Here is an 11,000-nt window from a genome sequence, read left to right on the forward strand (position 1 = left end):
GGAGTAGCCAGACTCATTTCTTATCAGAACATGAGTCTGATTTCATAATGGGGGAGAGGAAGCTAAGAGGAGCTACTTTTAGCTAGGAGGCTAGGAAGAGCTAACATTAGCTGGATGCTAGTAATCTAGAAAGTGCTACTGTTAGCCGAGAGGCTAGGAAGCTAGGAAGAGCTACTATTATCTGAGAGGCTACACAGATAGGAAGAGCTACCATTCATTCATCCTCCTCCACCGAGCAGAACAAAGAGCAAAGTTTCCTCCTCAACTTCCTCCTCATCATCATTAATGAGTGGACTGGAGTGATTAAAGCTGGCCGCTGATTGGCTCAGGCCTGGCAGAGAGGGATCGCATCCCATTACTCCCTGTGTTCTAATTGGTCTCTGTAGGTAGCAGGTGCCAGGTACTTAATGAGGCCTGTTGTGGCTGATGTATGGCCACTGTAGCGTCGGTCCCGCTGCACCCGGGACGATGACGCCTATGAGACTAATAGCGCATGAAATAGCTGCCACTGTGAGGACGAACAGAGATGGATGGTTCGCTTGAAAAGGAAGAGACGTGGTCAGAAACACTGCTGGACTCCTGTCTCTCAGTCACATGAGCTTCTCAGGCTACGATTTATTGATCAGGAACTCTGAAGGAACTCTGTCTGTCCCGGGACTGCAACAGAGTTTGTTAATGAAAGTATTCACATATATTAACCAGAGCACATATAATAAACAACATGCAGCCGTCAGAAACATCTGGAACAGACCTGAAAGTTTAGCAATTCAGGATTCCACTGGATCTCATGTCGCTACTATCAGCTTGGAGGCTAGGGAGCTAGGAAGGGCTGCTATTGGCTGGGAGGAGCTACTGTTAGCTTGGAGGCTAGGAAGCTAGGAATGGCTGCTATTGGCTGGGAGGCTAATAGAGAAGCTCCTGAATCATGCTGATCAGCTGGTCTGTACGTTTTTCTTTCCAGATCATCATGTTGTTGTGAAGATATTTGAACGTTCAGATGAGATGAAGATGAAAAATGAGAAAAAAGAATCAGTGTGAACTTGACATTAGATCCAACGGTGCCGGACACATCAGCTTGGTGCCTCACAGGCTTTGAGAGAAACACAACATGTTCAGGAGTTGAGAGCATTAACATTTAACTGACTCCTGATCAACAAGTACAACAACAACATCTGGTTTCTTTATAATTTACATTTTAAAACGATGTTTGTCCTCCTGCTGTTTAACATCGTTTCATCTGCACAAAGGGAAGCGTTAAGGATTCACGTCATCATACAGACGACACACAGAGCTGCTGCAATACACTCTGTGTCTGTGTGTGTTCAGTGTGTGTGTGTGTTCTGTGTGTGTGTGTGTGTTCAGTGTGTGTGTGTTAAAGCAGAGAGCAGAGATACACAATCAGGGCTCCTGACAAAGACCTTCCTCCTGACTCCAGCGAACAAAGAGGCTGCTGTTAAACAAACCGACAGGAAGGGGTTAACGGTTACCGATGGGTGTGTGTGTGTGTGTGTGTGTGAGAGAGAGAGGGAGAGAGAGAGCACTGTGTGAGAACCCTGGGTCTCCATCAGTGTCTGGTTGATTGATTGGAACGTCAGCCAAGATAAAAGATCCCGTCCTCACAGCACGGCCATGCAACGCCCCGGGGAGAGAGAGGCACACGCTAACACACACACACACACACACACACTAAACACACACACACACAGGCTTGGATACCTGTACTGAATACAGATCCGCCTCCTACTCTCCTGATTATGTTCCAACTCTTCTTGCGATGGTCACGTTCTGCATCGCTTCATTATGCAAAATAAAATTAACGTATAAAAAAAGAAGAAAATGCAATTACATTAATAAAGTTTTGTTTTACTGTTTTCCTGTCGTAGGAATATGAACACAAGCGTGATGAATTAGAAAGTGCACATGTAGTTTATTCATTTATTTATTCATTCATTTTCTGTAACCACTTGTCCTCTGGAGAGTCATGAGGAGCTTATCCCAGCTGTCATTGGTCTAGAGGTGGGGTCCAACCTGGACAGGTCTCCAGTCTATCTCAGCTGTCATTGGTCTAGAGGGGGGGTCCACCCTGGACAGGTCTCCAGTCTATCACAGGGCTAACACAGAGAGACACTCACACCTACGGCCAATTTAGAATCACCAATGAACCTAACCAGCATGTCTTTGGACGGTGGGAGGAAGCTGGAGAACCTGGAGAGAACCCACGCAGACACAGGGAGAACATGCAGACTACACACAGAAAGGAACCAGTCGGCCTGGATTAGAACCCAGAACCTTCTGGCTGGGAGGCATCAGTGCTAACCACCACACCACTGTAGTTTATGACATTGGTGAAAGTATAGCTGAGAAGAATGACTCTAAATTAGTTCATGTGTGTTTTCACAGATCACTTAGTAAACTTTTAAAACAATCACATAGAATCAGAATAAGAACATATATTTATATATTTATATATTATTAGATGCATTTTATTCGGAAAAGAAGTTTTCATTATTAAAGTTTAATTCAGATTAATTTCTCTCATTTCAGTTTTCTGTCCTTAATTAAAGTCTTCATCACTCCTGTGTCTGACTGCAGTCACTCTCTGTTTTCTGTTTTATTTATTTATTCTATTTTTTCTAACATCCTGATCTAGAAACTCACACTAACCACCAGCTGAAAATATGAATGGGTGTCACTTTAAGTCCAGTGAAGAAGTTCAGTTCAGGGTTTGACCTGCAGGGGACGCTGATGCAGTGTCTCTGTTTCTTCTCATTCATTTTTTTTTTTCAGAGATCTCATTCTACTTTTTAGAGGCCACTTCATCTCTCTCTCTTTCTCTGATTCTCAGACTCTGACCCTCCACCTCCTCCACCCTTCATTGATCCACCCCCCTGTTCTCCCTTCTGCCAGTTCCTCCTCCTTCTCTTGGTCTTTCTGACTCGTGTTCCCTCCTTCCATTCATTTTTTAACCCCCCTCCCTCCCTCCCTCCTTCCCTCCCTCCCTCCTCACTCGTTTGATGTGTCTGACATCTCTATCAGTATCAGGGAGCAGCAAGGAGCTCATCTGCAGGAAGAAACACTCTGAAATATATATATGTACGAGGCGCCTTCACTCATAGTTAAGCTGTACCACAACATACACAGATCCACATGTGTTCTTACACTCTGGAAATCCTTAAGCAGTGAAAAAGTCCACGAAGAAACTTCTGAGTGCATGCAGCGCAGTACACACATTCATGAAGAGTTTATGAGTTTGTGTCCTGAGGCTGCAGGTGCACGCTGCATCCATACGTACAAAAACAGCTTCCATCCAAACATGAAGACAAACAAAGACACATACGTCCTGAATCCTGTTAGACTGGAACCCTCTCACAATATCAACGTCTTTATAGTAAATGGAGCTCCGACAGAGACCGACAGATAAATAAACTGTTCAAGAGGGATAAATGTGTGGGAGTTGTGAAAAGGAAAAATGTGATGTACGTACTTGACATGATCAAAGATGAGGAGAGAGTTGAACTAACATGACTAACTAAATGATAAAATAGTTAAATCTTTGTCTGTGGTTTTCACATCAGACAGAAGTCAGAGCTGAGTGTCCTGCAGGTTCAGAGGTTTTCACATCATCTCAGTCTGACTGCAGGTCTTTGGTGTCGACCCCTGTCACACTGTTTACCATCTAATAAAGTCGGAAACTTCTCCCTCCTGCAGCCTGCACACAGACACACACAGACACACACACACACACACACACACAGACACACACACATACACACACACACACACACACACACACCAGCTCCTGCAGTACAACAAAGCCTTGATGTAGCGCATTGAGTCTGGGCCTCCACGCTGTGCTACAGTGATCAATAATTCAATGAGACTGTGTGAACCTCAAATCCCAATCAAGCCTCTGGCTTCACAGGCTGCAACCAAAGAAAAACTTTAGATACTTCTCATTACTCCGTCCCTGAACACTTTTGTTTTACTGCCTGTTTTCCTTCTTCCTTCACTTCTGCATTTTCTTTTTCATCCTCCCCTGGATGTCTCAATCTGTCTCCTGAGATAAACAGAGAGGCAAACACGCTGAGATCAGAACCAGCAGATCAGCATCTTTGTTTTCTGTTTGCTCTCAGATCTGTTTTTCTCTTCGGTGCAGCTGAGCTGGCAGCGCCATCATTACCCCCCATCCCCATCCCTCCACCCCTCTTCTCTAACTGTAATAGTGTTCTGGCGACGAACCCTCACCCTCTGTGCTTCATCACTGTCACTCACTGAGCCGTGGAACAAGTACATATTCAATTACCAGCAGGGGTTCTGTGGCGTTCTGAGCATTAAAATGTAGATTTACCCAATTAAGCCATAGGAGGGCACTGTTTGATTAGATTAAGAGTCACACAGACCCTTATAAAAGATGATGCTTCTCAAAAATGATTACACAAAAAAAAGTGCATTTACAATCTGCTGTGCACACAGCGCAGCATTAAAGAGGTTTATTTTTAATGTATTGTTAGATTTACGTCCTAAATGAGCCTATTTCAGGGAATGTACCCGAACTGAATCCACCAACGGGTTAAAGTAACAAGAAGAAGAAGAAGAAGAAGAAGAAGAAGAAGAAGAAGCCTTCCCAGGGGTGTGCAGGCGTTTGGGTTTATTTTGGAGAGATTTAATTATCTCCCAGCTCTGGAACTGGGTCAAGGTTCTGAGTAGTGAAGGTAAAACGTGGTGAAAAATGTTCCTGTTGACACAATGCATGGCACATTTTACTGAGAATATGTCCAAAAGGTTTTAAGACATGAACACGTCCTGTACCTGCACCTGTACGTGGCATGTATTGACTACAGCTTCATTAGATTCATCTGCAACGAAATGGAAAACAGTGACACAGTGTTGGTGTCTGGAGACTCAAAGGTTCAAACCTGCTGGAGAGACTGAAACCAGGAGACAGGAAGTTGTTGTGGCTGCACGTTAATGCTCATGTCTCACATGTTTAGTTCTAATATATGTGTATAAAGTTCCTACTGAAACATAGTGCTCCTCACAGCTTTCTGATTCATGATTCATATCTGTCCTGGCCTAATTTACCTTTGTTTAATTTATAATAAAACAATATAATTTCCTGTCCTGTTTATTTCTACACCTGCAGCCTGAAGTGACTCCAAAGAGAAACGGTTCCTCTAGCGCCTCTAGTGGACGTTTACTGAACAACACCACAACAAAAACACTAATTAAAGGTGAACCGGGAACACCTGGACCACCTGACCCAGCGACGACCAGGAAGAAGTTCCTCAGCTTCACTCCACATGTTCACAAACACGTTTCATCACAGCTTTTAATCCCATGAAGGAAATGTACACACACAACAGCTGAAGAAAGAGTTTATGGCAAGTGTCTGGAGAAGCTTTCACAGAGAGGTAAGAATCATTCGAGCTGTTTAAAGGAGAATAGTCAGACTGGATGCTGAGTTTTTCACGTTATGTTTTGGCTGGTTGTGGATCATCTATCAGGAAACTTTACAGGTGTGAAGTTTAAGTTTGAAGATGGATACGGTTCAAGTTCTCTGGACATTAAATCAAATGATCAGATATCTGTTTACACGCCACAAAGCTTCAATAGCTATCATGACTGTTCAAATCTGCAGGAAATCATAAAAGAAGCAGATTTTTGTCTCAAGCTTTATTGATAAGAGACAAGATGGGACTTTATTCATCCCTGTGGGGAAAGTAAGACGTTACAGGAGCAGAGAACAACAGGACAAAATACAATAAATAGAATAAGGTAAGACAAGAGAAGCTATAGAAAAGAAATCTGTTGATTCAATAGAAGAAGAGCCACGTCTACCTGTTAGTGAACTTGTTTCCAACACATTAACATATATTTTATATTTATTTAAAAAGCAGACTGAATTATTTTCACTATGCTTATGATCAGAGACATATATGTTGATCCATTATCACAGCTGGTAGATGTCAATGTTCAGTCAGGATATTGTTTTGAGTCACACCTGTTGTCTTCCAAGGTGCTATACATTTAGATAAAACACACATGATTTAACAAATACAGTAAAGATCATAGTAGGGAACCATCCATGTCATTTTCAGACAATTATATGGAAGAAAACCAAAGTTATGACAGTTTACATTTTGAAATTGGGTTGACCCGTAGACAACAGGAGGGTTAATCAAAGAGAGAGAGAACCGTCAGCATCTTGTTCCAGCTCCATCTATCCACCAGTAAAGGGAATAATTAAGGCGATGGTGTTGAGATCTGCTGTCAGTGAGTCTGACGAGTCTTTGGTTAAAGCCACGCTTCAATCTAAAGGAGGCCACGGCTCTCAGGAGGAGAACCCCAGCATTAAATGCTGTAATAGCTGCCGTCCGTATGCAGATCAGATTCTCTGGGTGGCCTCGTTTCAGACTGCAGATCATGAATTGATCATGTGTGGGAGTCGTGTACATCAGAGTTAAAGAGCCACGATGGTTGTTGTCAGTGATTGTTGTCGGTGATGGTTGTCGGTGATTGTTGTCAGTGATTGTTGTCAGTGATAGTTTTTGTCTCTGAGTTTATTGTCATGTTTTTTTCTTAACACAGTCGTGGTTCTTCGTACCATGAACCATCAATAAACCTGCTCCAGGTGGACCTGACTGTATTTTGTCTGTAGAGCTACAGTGACTGTTTACTGGACTCCAAATAAAAAATAAAAAAGAAGCACAGAGACCCAGAGCTCAGTACTGAGCCTGAAGGCGTCCTGTCTAGACACACTCAGAGCTCAGAGCCTCTGCTTTGTTCAGTTTGTTCTTAGTATCTTCTGTTTTCTTTCCTCTCTGACACTGAAGCTGAAACCATGTTCTGACGTGTCCATGTTGTTCTCAGACGTCCTCATGTCCCATCAGGAGATTCTTGTTTGAGTTTTGCCTCAAAGAACTAAAGACACAGAGAAAGACAACAGGAACTTTATGACCTCGCTCACAGCAGAGTGTCCAGGAGAGACAGAAACATGGAGGTAGAAAAACAAGATGAACCAAGATGGAATCAATGTGGACAGAGACGATGGAGACGTGGAGACATCTTGGTCGTCTTCTTCTAGACATTCAGGACAGGAGGAGGACATGGAGCAGGAGATACATATTCTTCATCTTCTCCATCCCCTCCTCCTAGCTCCTCCTAGCGTCTTCTTCTTGCTTCTTTATTCTATGTCCTCATCCTTCCTCTTCATCCTCTTCCTCCTACCTCCCTCGTCCTCATCTCCTTGTTCTCCTCCTCACCATCCTTTTTCCTTTTTCTATGTCCTCCTCTTCTTCTTCCTCCTCCTTCATCTCCTTCTCCTCCTCCTCCTTTTTTCTGTCCCTCATCTTCCTCTCCTTCTTCTTTGTCAACCTACATCCCCTTCTCATTCTTCTGTCTCGTTCTCCTTGTTCTTCCTCTCCTTTTTCTTTTTCTCCTCCTCCTCCATCTTCTTCTTCTTCTTCTTCTTCTCCTCCTCCTCCTCCTCCTCCTCCATCATCTCCTTCCTCTCCTTCTTCTTTGTCAACCTCCATCCCCTGCTCATTCTTCTCTCCTTCTCCTTCTCTTCCTCCTTCGTCTTCTCCTTCCTGTCCTCCGCCTCGTCCTCCTCCTCCTCCTTCTCCTTCTCCTTCTTCTGTTGTTCTATTTCCAGTAGACTTGATGCTCCACAGCAGCAGAACCACTTCATCATTCAAGTTCTTCAGTGATTAATGTTTTGCAGCTCTGATCAGGATCATTGATCAGGTGGAAATAATCAGAATAATCTCTGTAAACGCAGCGAGCATCTAAAAGACGACTGATCCTGTTTTCACTTTAGTGTTTGGGTTTCTGTTTGTTTCTGGTCTTCTTTTTAAAAAGTCTCTATATCTTTTTTGTAACTTGTAGAAAGTGTTCTGAGTGAGTATGCGTTCATGGCGGCTCGTTTTCTACAGAAATGAGTGCAGCGTGTTGCATCATGAATCATCTGTGGATGCTGAAATCTTTTTTTACTGCTGCGATCAGCATCAGTTGAGCTGCTCTTTACGTTTCAAAGAATAAAATAAATAAATCAATTCCCAGCTTCACTCAGTAGAAGAACTTTGGCCCAGACTCAGAGTTACATCATGTGCTTTGAGAGCTTTCCAACAGCTTTTCCTCCACCTGTATATATTGTGTAGGTGAGGAGCCGATGGGCTCTGTTTAATGACTGTAAAGACAGGAATGTGTGTGGATGTCGGATTCACGAGACGTTTTCTCACTCTTGCCATCAGCAGATTATACAGAATATTTGATTTTGATTCTCCAACTGGCGCTCGTGGGGATTTGGGTTATACTGTCAAAAAAGAGAGAGACGAGCTTTGATCAACAGGAGATTCTCGTCGGCTCTCTGACAGCCAAAATGTGCTCTCCTGAAGCAGGCCGCTCCCTCCATCGCTTCCTCTTATCCTCATTGTCTTTCACTTTGTCCTTTGCTCTCAGAAGTACGGTTCTGTACGTTCAGCTGTGTAGTAAACACAAACTCTCTACCTTTAACTTCGTCTCACGCTCGGGTGTAAAAATAAAAAATCAGCTTGAATCCATTCTGATTCTCAAAGTGATATCACACACTTTGGTTTTTTTTGGCAGGCGCCGGTGTAAGAGGGCATCATGGGACCAGGCTGGCAGGGAGATGCTCGTCCTGCCCCCCCCCCCCCCCCCCCCCCACACACACACCCCCCTGTAGCGGGCCGCCGGCCATCAGACTGTCAGCAGTCCAGGGTCGACACCCTCCTTTTGATGAGGCGCTGGGGAATCAGATCGGGTAAGTCCAACATCACAGTTCACTCGGAGGTTACTAGAGATGTATTTGGAATGAATTAAGGGCTTTTTCTGCTCTGGAGCAGCGCTCTGCATGAAACGAAGAACCAGGCTCTTCAAAAAAAATACTTACAGCTAGGATTACTGTCATATGTGGGTTACAGTGATCATGGTCTCAACTTGTAAAGAAGACAGTTTGTAGACGTTTATATTTCCTTTTGTCCTTCCATTTCTGTGTCCTTAGCAAAGAGAACCTAAGTCCAGGCCTACTCCATTGTAGGACAGCGTCTCCATGCACCTGTAGACCAGAGATATACATACTGTAGGACATAGATGCCGTAACTTACGCATGCAGCCTATGCTGGTGTGAGCCATTTATACAACGCCACCCAAACGCTAGTCGGCGCTGCGTCTTTTTTGCCAGTTGGGTTGATTTTTGTTTCTACTTCCTGCTTCACTTTCAACAATGGTGACTGAAACTTCCACCAAACACAAGTCGTACAAATGTTTGTATTTCCAAACCTCCTCGGTTAACCTTTCTGATTCTTTATTGATCCAAAACAATCAATTGTGCTGCTATCAAGCGGACCAATCACAGCTCTTGTGCTCTGCGTCGTTGCAGCGCGTAGTTACATTTCTGGGGAGGTGCACGTCAGCTACGGCGCTAGGATCTACACTTTCGTTCACTCAACACAGAAGTCTAAACCGCCTATAATGCAGTTTCCTGTTCCGGTGTTTTGCTAGCAGATACAGCTGCAGAAATATCTTGCAGTTGAGTTGAGGGGATTTAATTACCTAGCTAGCAGCAATGACCTGTTGTCCACTGGATGATGCTAAAATCCAATATCTCTTTGGGCCAAAGCATCAGTTGCCTCTTCTCCTGGTTCTTTATCGCTGACAGGTATTTGTTGTTGTTTGTTTGTTGTTGTCGTGCTGCAGATTGACTCTCTGACCGATCAGATGTCACCCTGATTAGAGTTTATATTTATATACATATAGAGAGAGATAGAGATACTTAAAAGTGGCAGTTAAAAGTTTTTGCAACCTTAGAATGATTCTGAATGTCCGCAGGTTTTTCACGCTTTTGTCTCTTTAGTGAATTCCTGATGCAAACATATTGAAGGTTTCCGGTAAAGTGCAGCAAATAATGAACAGTCTGACCTTCCTTACAGCGAGGATTGAGGACAAAGGCATTTCTGTGCAGGTATACTGTGTTTAGCATCATGTCTGATAAATAATTGGACCTTTTCAAAGTTGGATGGAAAATGGAGCTTCTGTGTTTAGAATAATGGCGGTTTATATATGGTTAAAAGTTTTTCAAGGAAATGAATAATTTGTTCATATCTGAGAGTTATGAAAGTAAGTGAACCCAGTATCTGCTGTGACCTCCTTGTAACTAAATGTTTCTGGTAACTGCTGATCAGTGGTCTACAGCAGCTTGGAGGAATTTTAGCCCATTCCTCAGAACAGAACCACTTCAGTTCTGAGATGTTGGTGGGTTTCCTCACATCAACTGCTTGCTTCAGGTCCTTCCACAACATTTCTATTGGATTAAGGTCAGGACTTTGACTTGGCCGTTCCTAAACATTCATCTTGTTCTTCTTTAACCGTTCTTTTGTAGAACCACTTGTGTTCTTGGGCTCGTTGTCTTGCTGCATGACCCAGTTTCTCTTCACATTCAGCTGTAGAATTTCCTGGTTTACTTTTCATCACATCACCAGAAGATAGCATCCACACAGGGAATCTTGGGTCTCCTGGGGCTCCTGAGCGTATTGGGGTCTGCCCCAGTTGGCAGGCCGGTCCTGCACAGATGTCTTCACTTTCACGGTCACCGAAAGTTTATCAAGTCTGAGTGTCACATCAAAGGAGACGACATTTTCTTCACCTAAAAGAGTAAACTGTTTGGAAGAAGTTTTGCAGAATCGGTTGCAAACCTGATGAAAATGTTCTCTCACACACTCTTAACACAGTTAATCTGTAGATCGGGGGCATGTGGGGGAGGCTGGATCTCTGCAGTGCCAGCGTGGAGGCAGTTCGACTGAGGTCGATACTTGTGTGTGTGTGTGTGTGTGTGTGTGTGTGTGTGTAGGTGTGGGCGTGTAGGTGTTGTTCTCCAAGGTGCTCGGCTTTGGAGACTGCAGCGTTGACGGCCTGAACTCCATCTGTGAGCTCTCAAGTGTTTGTTTGCTCTCCGGTCAGCCAGTCTGTGAAGTGAGATACGC

This window comes from Chelon labrosus (assembly GCF_963514085.1).
Source record: "Chelon labrosus genome assembly, chromosome: 7".
In the NCBI taxonomy this organism is placed as follows: Eukaryota; Metazoa; Chordata; class Actinopteri; order Mugiliformes; family Mugilidae; genus Chelon; species Chelon labrosus.